This window comes from Rhinatrema bivittatum, chromosome 4 (genome assembly GCF_901001135.1).
Source record: "Rhinatrema bivittatum chromosome 4, aRhiBiv1.1, whole genome shotgun sequence".
Taxonomy (NCBI): domain Eukaryota; kingdom Metazoa; phylum Chordata; class Amphibia; order Gymnophiona; family Rhinatrematidae; genus Rhinatrema; species Rhinatrema bivittatum.
Genome location: NC_042618.1, coordinates 279919949 through 279932398, shown reverse-complemented (window position 1 = coordinate 279932398; position 12450 = coordinate 279919949). Strand labels below are relative to the sequence as shown.

The following is a 12450-nucleotide window of genomic DNA, read 5'->3' as shown; positions in this document are numbered from 1 at the left end:
TGGGAGAGGATTGGCGGGACAAGTGGGAAAGCTGGCCCTAATTACCTATCTTCAGGATCTGTCTTCCTTGCCTTACTCTGTTCCTGTTCTAATGTGGTACCCTCTTCCAGGGGCTCTGTGCCTGTTTTTGGCACAGCATCAGTTGATGCTGCTGCCGCATTCTCTAGGCTCTTGGTGCTTCCTTCAGGGGGCATAAAGGAAGGGATAGTAAGCGGTAGGGCAGGGAGATCGGTGAAATTGCACTGGCCATCCTGCCTGTTTTCCCCCTTCGCCTGCTGTTTTGGCCGCTCTGGCTTGTTCCCTCTCTTTCTTGCACCTCTCATTGGCATTGAGAGGAGCTGTCAAAGGGAGAGGTTTGAGTTCCAGTTGGGCTTCTGTGGCAAGATCTTCGGCCAGTGGCGGGGGAGGGGTGGAGTGATGTTCCAGCAGGTGAGGTAGGGTGGCATCCGACCTCCTGGAACCCAGGGCAGCGGTGGTGACTGCTGCCTCAAGGGAGCTGCGACCAGCCCGATGAGGCCTGGAGCCAGGGGGATGGATCCTGCCTGGAGGAGGCTTGCTGCCCTTACCTGATGAATTGTGAGAGGAGGCTGTGGCTACCCCAGCTTGTGGCAGAAAAAACAAAGAGCCTCCTCCATGGACCAATAGACCTTAAACACTCCCCCTGGCATGGGATCATCCTCCACCGCTGGGCTTCTTCCCCATCCCCGGGCAGGTGTACCCAGGCCTCCCTCAAGAAGGAGGAAATGTGCTGCAACTCCCTCTCCTGGTGACCTATTGGAAGGATGGTGATGGGGATAGTGAACTGCCCCAGGTCACCAAGATGGTGCTTTATTAAGATGTCTGGGAGGTGTGGTGGTAATTACTGAACACCACACAGGTCCCCTGCCCCACAATGGACTCCATCTGGTGGAAGACCCTTTCCACCACAAGCCCCTCCTCAAAGGCCTTATGGACCACCTGGAGGGACTTGACTAAAAGCACAGCCTTGCCACTCATTCTTCCCGCCACCACAACATGTTTTGGACTTACCAGTTTGGCCAGGGTGACGCTGTAGCTGAGGGGGTTGGGTGAGGCCAGCATGTGGCAATGCAGGCTGTGCCTAAGGGTGAGGTCACTGGCCCCAGCCGTCGAGAGGGATGGGCTCTCCAGCTCTCACTCTGGATGCAGTCGCAGCTGTGTAGGTGGGCCTGGTTGTCAAGGGGGAGGGAGGCCGGGGTAGTGCCAGGGGAGAGGCCCCCAATGGCAGCAGTGGTGGCAGCGGCACCATCAGTGGCAGGGGAGGCATTTGTGTCAATAGTGCTAGTGGCGATGCCCCCGGTGGCATTGCCAGTGGCATCCGTGGTGTTGCCTCCAGGTGGCCCTTTTGAGCTGCAGAAGAAGAGGGGGAGGGGAAGGTAATGGACATATCCCTTTCCACGGTGATGCCCCCTTTGGGGGGGGGGGGGTTAAGAGGAAAGGGGTGGGCAAGGAAGGGGTGTTCACAGTCAATTTTGCTGGGGTCTCACGGGAGAGATGTACTTTGCCTTTTTTCTCTTTCCAGCATGTTTGTTCCTGGCAACTGTGGCAGTGGGGGTCTTCACTACCTTGGGGGTGAAGGGGTTGGGCAATAAAAGAGAAGGGAGTGTGGACTTGGCCGCCTTGCGCTGGGGGTCAGCATTCCGGGATCAAGGGTGGGGATGCTTGGGTAGAGGTTTTCTTGCTTTTGCTGGGCTGATTGGATGCCATTACAAAGAAAAAACAAAAGGAGAAAAAAATATAAATGGGAAGGGACAGATCTAAACTGGGGAAAAAAGGCCTAGCTTGAAAAAAGAAAACCAGGGGCAAACTTGTTTCCTAGACAGGGAAGTAAGAGAAAGAAAGGAAAGAAAAGGAGAGTAGAGGTTTCTTCACCTTCTCTTCTATGGGCAGGAAAAAAAGAGAGGAGGGGGTTAACCCTTCCTAGAGAAGTTAAGCTAAAGGCTACTTGAGAAGAAAAGAAAAAGAAACCACAAAAAAAAATCCAAATACCCTCTTGTGTTCCTCTTCTTCTCTAAGAGGGGAGTTTAAAAAAAAAACCAAAAACCCTAAACCCAAAAACGGGGGGTGGAGACTATTTTTAAGGCCTGGGAAGGAAACCTGCTAATTAGGCAAATTAATTGCACTTGCTCACGTACTATAGACGCAGGAAGGGGAAAAGAAAAATCTCTCAAAGAAGATCCAAAAGAAGCGTTAACTAAACGGTAAGGAACAAAGCTAATTTTTATTATCCTTGTTCTGTGGGAGGGACGGTGTGTAAGGTAACCAAAACAAACGCAATCAATGCACAAAAGGAAAGACTTATGTGAAGGGAGGACACTAGAAACCGAGGCAAAAAAGAAAAGAAGAGGATTAGGAGGAGGGAGTGAGAGAAGGGTAACTAGAAGCAGCTTTCTCATCCCATAGATGTTATCTCTCCTCTTCTTTTTTTTTTTTTCTTGCCCTCGAGCCTGCAAGCCTTTGTTTACTGTCGTCCTCTCCTGTGCTCTGGCTGGGGATGAAGGACTTCATGTTTTTTGTTTTTTTTTTTTCTTCTCCTCCTGGCTGGGACAGTGAGGCTTCAAATGAGAAAAAAACATTAGGGGAGGATAATGTGAAAAGGGTGAGCAGGAGCAAAGAAAAAGGTGGGGGTGAGGAAGGTGTTTGTAGTAATGTCTGTGTGAGAAGGGCAACCCTCTTGGCTTAACTTGTAGGAAGCAGGCGGCCAGCAGTTTTCCTGCCGGGCCAGGTCCCAGGCCTTAGTGCTGGTGGTGTGCTTCTTAGTTCACTCGCCTCTGCATCATGTTATGAACACCAGCTGTCTCAATTCCTGCTTCAGATCAGGCCCAGTTGTCTATTAAAAGCATGCACTGGAGATTCTCTGTAATGTACACCCTGTTCTGCACCCTAGTCTGCTTCCTTCCGATTATACCCATGCTGGTCCAGGGCATCTCTCATCGGCAGCATTTCATTTTCGTTTGTGACCTAGGCTGGGTTTAGCTGCCTGTTACAAGTGTGTATTGAAGGATCACTGTGCTGTATGCTTTATATGTATTCTGCACCAGCTTGCATCATATCGAAGCAATTGCAGACATCCATAATTTGTCACTGAAGCCAGAGCTCAGGCAGGCTGTTTTGCTCTTTAGTAGCGATGGTAGTTGAGGGGGAGATCTTAAGAGACCAGTGGGATCAGGTACATAGTTTGATCTGTTAATCCCCTTATTGCATAAGGGGTTTTGGACTTGCCTCCAAACCATTGTGTAGCTAATAGAGCTGATCGTGTGCAAATTCATGCTGATGAGGCTATTAGCAATTATCCATCACTGTAAACCCCCCCCCCCCCCCAAAAAAAAAACAACCCACAAATGTGTGCCCAATACACACATTTTTACTCTCAAAAAGTAAAGCCTGCCCCAGAGCTGGTGTTAATTCTTGAGAATCCCCTATAGTTAACAGAAAAGCAGAAAATACTTTTTTTTTTTTTTGGGGGGGGGGAGTGGTCAGATTAGGAAAATGGATGCTCATTAATTGAACGTTTGTTTTCCTAACCCTGCACTGACCACCACCTCTCCTGGGTGTTCAATACTGAGGAGGTGCTAGGGATGCAGAATTTCCCCTAGTACCTCCTTTTTACGGTAGCAGCCCATTTAAATATTAAATTGGGTGCCCGGAAGAGGTGGAGTGGGCACTCAATTATGAGTGACTATTTTACACGTGCCAATATTACATCTGCCTGATAGTGAGGAAGCAAGAGTGAGTAGCCAGACTTCTGCTATACAGAAATGCTCCTAGGAGGCTGGTGTTGGTCACAGTGGTTTTGCAGGTATGGAGCTGCCTATTGGGGATCGTGCATGTGCTGGTGAGTTGGTCACATGGTCTACCCTAGGGGTGGGCAAGTCTGGTCCTCGAGGGCTGCAAACCAGTTGGGTTTTCAGGATACCCCTAATGAATATGCATGAAATAGATTTGCATACAACTGAGGCAGTGTGTATGCAGGTCTCTCTCATGCATATTCATTAATGATATCCTGAAAACCCGCCTGGTTTGTAGCCCTCGAGGACCGGAATTGCCCACCCCTGGTCTACCCCAAGCTCCTGCTTTGTATTGTGGTTGTGTCCTCGTGCAGTTTATGTGCAGACTACTAACAAGTGTAAAGCAACTGACCTGTTTGCTTGAGCTCTAATCTTGTACTGCATTCTTCTGAAACTGGTGGATGGCACCAGGTAAGCTGGTTCATCCACTTATTTGCTTGCATATGTGACCTACAAAAAGGTATCGTTAAAGTTATCTTTCAGTTGATAACCATTAAAATTGCTGCAGGTTCAAATATTGCTGATGTACAGCAGATCCCACAGTAACATAGCTGCATTGCAGGCCCACCATCTTCCCGTGTTCTTCAGTTGCCATCTCCCCTATTTCTGTTGATGAATTGAGGTGTGAGTGGTGACCAAAAAAGCCAGGAAGACATTGAGGCTGGTTTTGACTAATGCTGCATCAACACAGGCCCAGGCGCCCACCATGTGGTGGATCACAAGTCGGTCTCCCTCGTGCCTCCATTGTTTCTAGAATTAAGCAGGGCATAGTACAGGAGTTTTAAGGCAATGCTGCAGCAGAAAGTGTTCATGCAGGCTGCAAACATCCCCATGGTCTTTTCATCCATATCCAAATGCAGCTCAAGCCCAGGGTGGCAACAAGCATTCCATGACATGGTGATGGGATTTCCCACCCCTCACCAGCAATACCAAAACCCTTGCGGCTCTGCTGAGTAGTGACACCCTCGTCAACAAGAAGAATGCTTACAGATTGGCACTCGGCAATGCTGAAGAGGACCACACAGTGGGCTGGCCAAATCCAAGGGTGAACTAGTCCACATAGGAAGCAGATGATTGGGGAGGCTGAGTCAAATGGGCGATGAGGGGTAGGAAGGGAATGACCCAGAGGGAGATGGAAGGAATGGGGTGAGTGGGAAGAAGGATAGGAGAAGTGGGTGAGTGATGGAGGGGTAAGGAAAGGGGATATGAAAAAGGGGAAGGAAGGGGAGTGAGATGGGAGTTCAAAAAGGGGATCCCTCCCCCCTTCCCTCTCACTTCCTTCCCACTTGCCCCATTCCCATATATTAATGTAATACAAATATTAGGGGCCTCTCAGGCTGGAGGAAGTGGTGGGGCGGGGAAAGAAGAGAGCAGTTGGATTGGGAAGGAGGAAGGTCAATCATGTATGCCTGATTGGGAGGGGAGAAGGAAGACAGGAATACTAAGGGAGAGGGAGAAGGAAGACAGGAATACTAAGGGAGAGGGAGAGGTTGTGAGAGTGCAGACACACTCTCACAACCTCTGCAGCAGCAGTCTTTCAGCCTCTTCTCTTTCTAAGCAGAAATCACTGTTTCCTAGCGTGTAGCAGATGGGACTCAGGACCAATGGATATAGTGTACTCCTGATAGCAGTTGGAGATGGATCAGATTTCAATCTGACGTTAGCCCTAGTACATATTTTATTTATTATCTTTTTATATACAGACATTCCATCTGAGATATCACAACAGCAGCAAGTGCAGCTCTTCAGTATTTTCCATCTCCATAGCAGTTAGGGACTCTATGCACGCTCGCACATCGTTAGAGTAATTTTACCAAAGAAAACCAAAATAAGAAATCTTACCTCTACAGATGAGTCCCGCTCTCCTGCGGTGACACCCATTGGGTCCTTCCCCCAGTTGAGAATTCCCGAAGTGATTTCCGCGATCTCTCGGAGGTAAGCCTCATTCCGGCGGCCGACCCTCGGTGGGGACCTAGCCCCCGACATCGGGTAAGGCTGAGAGGCAGCGGGTGCAACTTCAACTGCGGCAGTGAAGGTATTTTCCCTCTCCCCCCGCAGCCGGAGACCTCCCGGAACGAGACTGGGAAGCACCGAGACAAGGTAAGGTAGAAATCTATTTAAAAGTTTCCGGTCTCCGAAGCTCAGAGTTGCACAGGTCGCCAGCCAGGACCACTGCCACCGGGTTGATCTGCACTAGCAGGGCTAGACCCCGGTCAGATCAGAGGGTCTTCTCACGTGGAGACTCTCTGAGGTGGTCGCCGTATTGTCCGCGTGGTCGCCGTCACCATTTTGATCTGTTCGCTGCCGTTCCGATCCGTGTGCACAGAGGTGAGCCGAGCTCACGACAATCTCGCGCACAAGCGACGCGCATAGCCACGCACTTACTGTGCCGGGCGCATAACTTCGATCTGTGCGCACAATAATGCGCACAACTTCGCACCAGAGTACACAACTGTATTTTATGCGCACAAGCCATGGCACCACCGGAAAAGAAACTCAAGGCTCAGGGCCTTTGCCCAGCATGCCACATTAGAGCTGCACAGCATGAGGAGGCCATGGCCCTGTGTATACAGTGCGAAGAGGCGCTAGGGGATCCAACTCATGGCCCTCCCCAGTTGGTACCGGGTTCCAGCCTCTCGAACAGTACGCTGGACCTAGCACTGCACAGCGGGACCCCCCCCCCCCTTCAAACGGGGCTCCCCAGAGACATGGCACATCTTAGTCTAGACCCAGCATCTATCTCCTGGGAGGAATTCTTTAAAGGTCTGCATACCTTCGTCCACATGCAACCGGGGCCTCCTATAATACGGCCACAAACTCCACCAGAGGACCTCCACATCCCGGGACCCTCTATGCCCAGGGAAGTGATTCCACCGCCCAGAAGCCCCACCTTCGGGGACACAGACAACTCTGATGAGGATTCAGAACCCCTGGAGTAAGGGGAACTCCCTCCGGGGACAGAGCCCCACCGATCCATGAGACGCTTCTTCACCAAGAATGAGCTTCCAGACCTGATCACACACAGCTTAAAAGAGCTTACTATCCCGGGCACAAGTGCCTCAGGAGAACCTAAGACGAACCTCCTACTAGAGGGACTCCGTCAGACCTCCCGTCATTTCCCACTATTACAAGCTGTCCAGCAACTAATTGACCTGGACTGGGATGCCCCAGAAACTACGTTCAAAGGGGGGCGGGCTCTGGCAGCCATGTTCTCTCTGGACCCAGCCGCCAAAGATCTCCTGGCATGTCTGAAAGTGGATGCCATGGTCTGCGTGGTCTTGAAGCGCACTACTATCCGGGTGGAGGGAGGAGCAGCACTCAAGGATACTCAAGACAGACGTCTGGAATCTATTCTCACAGTCCTTTGACGTCTCCGCTATGTCTTTTTACAAATCGCGGCCTGCTGTGCCGTGGTGACACGCTCCTGATTATCACAGACCAGGAACAACACTCCAGGGGAGGCCCCGGAACCAGCAGCAGCATTCCTCGCGGACGCCGCTTCTGATGTGCGCACCGCAGCTAGAGGAGTGTCATCCACCGTGGCAGCCAGAAGTCAACTCTGGCTCCGAAACTGGTCGGCCAACGCATCCTCCAAAATGAGACTCACAAGTTTGCCTTTCAAGGGAACACTCCTGTTCGGAAGCGAACTAGAGAAACTAGCCAACAAATGGGGCGAGTCCCCACTGCCACGGCTACCGGAGGACAGGAATAAGAGAAACCAGCGATCCTTCCCCCGAACCTCCAGGGGTAGAGGATCACAGCGCTTCAACCCATATAGAAGCACATATCAAGCGGCCTGCCCTGCAGGCCGAAGCCAGTCATTTTGGAACAAGCACAACAAAAGGGGAGCCAGCTCGGGCCCAGGCCTCAGCCGACCCGTCCAAAGGAAGAAGCCATAGGGGGCAGACTTGCCCTATTCTACAAAAGATGGGTCGAGATAAGAACATAAAATTGCCATGCTGGGTCAGACCAAGGGTCCATCAAGCCTAGCATCCTGTTTCCAACAGAGGCCAAACCAGGCCACAAGAACCTGGCAATTACCCAAACACTAAGAAGATCCCATGCCACTGATGCAATTTAATAGCAGTGGCTATTCCCTAAGTAAATTTGATTAATAGCTATTAATGGACTTCTCCTCCAAGAACTTATCCAAACCTTTTTTTGAACCCAGCTACACTAATTGCACTATCCACATCCTCTGGCAACAAATTCCAGAGCTTTATTGTGCGTTGTATGCACTCACGCACCGGTCCAAGTACAGATCCCTGAGGCACTCCACTGTTTACCCTTTTCCACTGAGAAAATTGACCATTTAATCATACTCTGTTTCCTGTCTTTTAACCAGTTTGTAATCCATGAAAGGACATCTCCTCCTATCCCATGACTTTTTTTTAGTTTTCTTAGAAGCCTCGGACAAGTGGGTCCTATCTATCATTCTAGAGGGATATTACCTGGATTTCCACCACCTCCCTCCGGACAAGTTTGTGGAATCTCCCTACCACGACTCTTCCAAGAGGATGGCAGTGGAAGCTACACTGACCAGATTGCTAGCCTAAGAGGCTATAACACTGGTGCCTCCACAACAAATAAATACTGGACATTATTCCATCTATTTTATTGTCCCCAAGAAAGAAGGAATGTTCAGACCCATCCTGGACCTCAAGGCGTTCAACCATCACCTGAAGATTCCTCGCTTCCGCATGGAAACCCTACGCTTGGTAATAAAGGCGATACAACCGGGAGAGTTCCTTACATCCCTGGATCTGTCTGAAGCCTACCTACACATTCCGATCCATCAAGAGCATCAGCGTTTTTCTATGCTTCTCGATCTTGGACCGTCACTACCATTTGGGTTAGCCACTGCACCCCGGACGTTCACCAAGATCATAGTAGTGGTGGCAGCAACACTGAGGAAGGAAGGAATCCGTGTGCACCCTTATCTAGATGATTGGCTGATCAGGGCGAAATCCCCAGAGGAAAGCCACTAGGCAACCTCCAGTGTCAAAACTCTACTGAAGAGCCTCTGGTGGGTGGACAACACAAACAAGAGCTGCCTGCCAACCTCCCAATCTCTAGAATACTTGGGAGTCCAGTTCGACACCAAACAAGACAAGGTCATCCTGAACAGACAAGGAGATCAAAACTGATCACCCTGTTGAGCGAACTTCGCCCCACAGCATGGGACTACCTGCAAGTCCTCAGCCTCATGGCATCCACACTGGAAGTAGTCCCATGGGCACGAGCTCACATGAGACCCCTACAACGCTCATTACTATCACGATGGACTCCACTGTCCCAGAACTACACCGTACGTCTTCAGCTCCTGGACAGATTTCGGGCCCAATTATGATGGTGGCTACAAGAAGGCCATCTGAACCAGGGAACGAGACTATCCTCACCAACCTGGATCCTGTTCACCACGGATGCCAGCCTACGAAGATGGGGAGCACGCTGCTAGGAGCTAACCGCCCAAGGGCAATGGAACAAAGAAGAGTCGGGATGGAACATCAATCACCTAGAAGCCCAGGCAGTCAGACTAGCCTGCCTATTGTTCGGTCACTGACTCTGACAAATTAGTCAGAGTAATGTCGGACAACGCCACAACAGTGGCCTACATCAACCGTCGGGGAGGAAATAGAAGCCAACAGGTGTCTCTGGAAATAGACCTCCTAATGTCATGGGCGGAAACGAATCTTCAAGAGATCTCGGCCATCAACATTGCCGGGAAAGACAATGTTGCTGTGGATTACCTCAGCAGAGAAAGTCTAGATCCAGGAGAATGGAAGCTGTCGACCACAGCATTCTAATTGATAGTAAACTGTTGGGGAACACCAACCATGGACCTCCTGCCAAACCGGTCCAACGCCCAAGTGCCCAATTTCTTCAGCTGCAGGCGGGAACCCCATTCCCAGGGAATCGATACCCTGGTACAGACCTGGCCACTGGAAAGTCTGTTATAAGCCTTCCCGCCGTGGCCCCTATTTGGTCGCAATTATCCACAAGATAGAACACCACAGGTGACCAGTACTTCTAGTGGCCCCGGACTGGCCAAGAAGACTGTGGTACGCAGACATGCGAAGACTGCTGCAGGGAGCCCCATTCTGCTACCTCCACACAGAGACCTACTCCAACAGGGACCGATCCTCCATGAGGATCGAGCTCGATTCTCTCTTACGGTCTGGCCATTGAGAGGACTTGCCTAAAGAGGAGCGGATACTCGGGGGCAGTAATTGAGACCCTACTCCGAGCATACAAGTTCTCCACATCCCTAACATACATAAGGATTTCGAGAGTATTCGAAGCCTGGTGCAAGGACCGTGACATCATACCACGCTCAGTCAAAATTCCTACAGAACGGCCAACAGAAGGTGTTTGTCTCTCAACTCCATCAAGGTACAGGTTGCTGCATTGCCATGCTACGGAACCGAGAGCAGCAGCATAGCCTCTCACCCGGATTTCTCCCACTTTCTGAAAGGAGTCAAGCAGATCTGACCACCCCTAAGGTGGCCGGTGCCTCTTTGGAACCTCAACCTGGTCCTAGATTTCTTAGCAGGAGCATCCTTTAGACCTCTTCACAGCCTGCCTCTCTGACTATTAACATTGAAGACAGCCTTCCTGCTGGTAGTCTGTTCGGCCCGTCGTATATCCGAGCTACAAGCACTGTCCTGCCGGGAGCCGTTCCTCAGACTCACCCCGGGAACCATCCAGTTACGCACATTTCCGTCATTCCTCCCCAAAGTGGTGTCTCACTTCCATCGCCAGAGGAGCATAAGAATTCAGAAGAGGCTCGAAGTCTACGCCATCTCAACGTCGGCAGACTCCTAGTCTGGTACCTGGAAAGGTCTGAATCCGTACGAAAGACAGACCATCTATTCGTCCTTCACAGCGAAGAAGCAAGGGGAAAAGGCCTCGCGAGCAACCATAGCCCGCTGGATCAAAGAAGTCATCAAGGTGGCCTACGTAGATGCAGGCAAGCCACTGCCTTTACAAGTCAAGGCCCATTCTACTAGAGCCCAGGCAGTGTCCTGGGTGGAAACCAAAATGCTGTCACCTGCTGAGATCTGCAGGGCGGCGACATGGTCCTCCATCCACACCTTCTCCAGGTTTTACCGTCTGGATGTTCAGGCTCGGGAGGACACAGCATTTGCAAGGGCAGTACTAAGTGGGTCACGGGCAGCCTCCCACCCGGTTCGGGAGTAGATTTATATATCCCATTGGTCCTGAGTCCATCTGCTACGTGCTAGGAAATGGAGAAATTACTTACCTGATAATTTCATTTTCCTTAGTGTAGACAGATGGACTCAGCATCCCACCCACAGCTGCCGTTACTCATGGAATTCTCGGGTGACATCCCCAAGAGCGAGTGATTCATGGGTAAGCCATGCTTTCCTTCAGCTAGGACACCCATCCTATCGGGTGTCGACGTTTCTCGGTTGAAGGCACTGGCGGTGTCCAGCTATAACCAATTCAACCGGTTCAAATTAATTAAGTTAAGCAAGTTATTCAAATTATTCAGTCATACATATATCCACAATGCTTTTCGAGGAGAATACTGAAGAGCTGCACTTCTTCCTGCAGGGGTATATATACTAGGGCTGACGTCAGATTGAAATCTGATCAGTCTCCAACTGCTATCAGGACAGGAGTACACTATACCCACTGGTCCTGAGTCCATCTGTCTACACTAAGGAAAACAAAATTAATTTCTCCAATATGAATGAACTTTGACTCTTGATCAGCAGTATCTCAGCCAATTCTGTCTTGCTCAGTGGTTTTGTCTTTCTGATGGACCTTTAAAGTTAGCTTAGCGGTGTTTTCTGACTCTGGGATTAAGCTTGTTAGTTCAAACTGCTGATGACTGGAACACTGGATTGATAAACCGCCACCTGCTCTTCTGCTGAAAATGTTCTCAAACTAGTAGGTTTATTGTGGAGAAAATACTGGCCAGGGGATTTTCTCGATTTGTCCCTGGGGCCGCTGCAACCAACATAAATCATGTGATTGATCAGGCCAGCCCACCAGGGCACACCCAAAACCCCCAATACGTCAGTTTGCCCTTAAGTCCAGGTACGGTTTTGAATTGTCAGTGTGGCCCGGGCACTCATGTTGGTCCTATATAACTAACAATATGTTGTTTATCTTGGTGTAATATTGTCACTTTACAAGTAGTAATAAAATGTAATTTGTAATTGTTTCATAGGGGTAAAACAATTAAGATGCTTTCAGACTATTGGGAAAGAATTTTGATAAAAAATAATCATCCCATAATAAATTACTCCTGGAAGAAATTTGAGTCATATAGTTGTGTAGGATTGTGCATTTGCCACACAATTGCTTATAGGGACAAGAAAGCAGTGGAGGCCTGTGCTTCCTGGAAGAGGAATGCATATAGTGTCTGTATCAGCTGGAAGTGAGAGGAGCAGTGTTTAGTGGAGGGCTATGCAGCCTGGAAGAGCTGGGAGAGAATAAACACTGGCCTACAGAAGCTTGAAGAGTTGAGCTTGCAGCATCAGCCTTGGTTTGCATAGCCCAAACAAAGAAGGGAGTAGTGGGGGTCTGGTGTCTCTTGGACGAGAGGGGTGGAAAGTGGGGGTCTTGCTAAAGAGGAGATAGCAGACAGACGGTGATCTAGGTCTTGCTTGTG

The 12450-nt window shown here is 50.0% G+C and overlaps 1 protein-coding gene across 4 annotated transcripts in view; it reads left to right on the top strand.

The window, feature by feature from the left end:
* The first annotated feature begins 2125 nt into the window (after positions 1-2125).
* LOC115090703 (lymphoid-restricted membrane protein-like) overlaps positions 2126-12450 on the top strand; it is a 1037620-nt gene continuing 1027295 nt past the window's right edge. For 3 of the 4 annotated variants that reach the window (XM_029600146.1, XM_029600141.1, XM_029600145.1), the window contains exon 1: positions 2126-2219. The gene's annotated coding sequence lies outside the window, so the exon portion shown is untranslated. Of the gene's footprint in view, positions 2220-3757; positions 3818-12450 lie in introns of those variants that run through there. The other variant, XM_029600144.1, reaches the window with a different exon arrangement.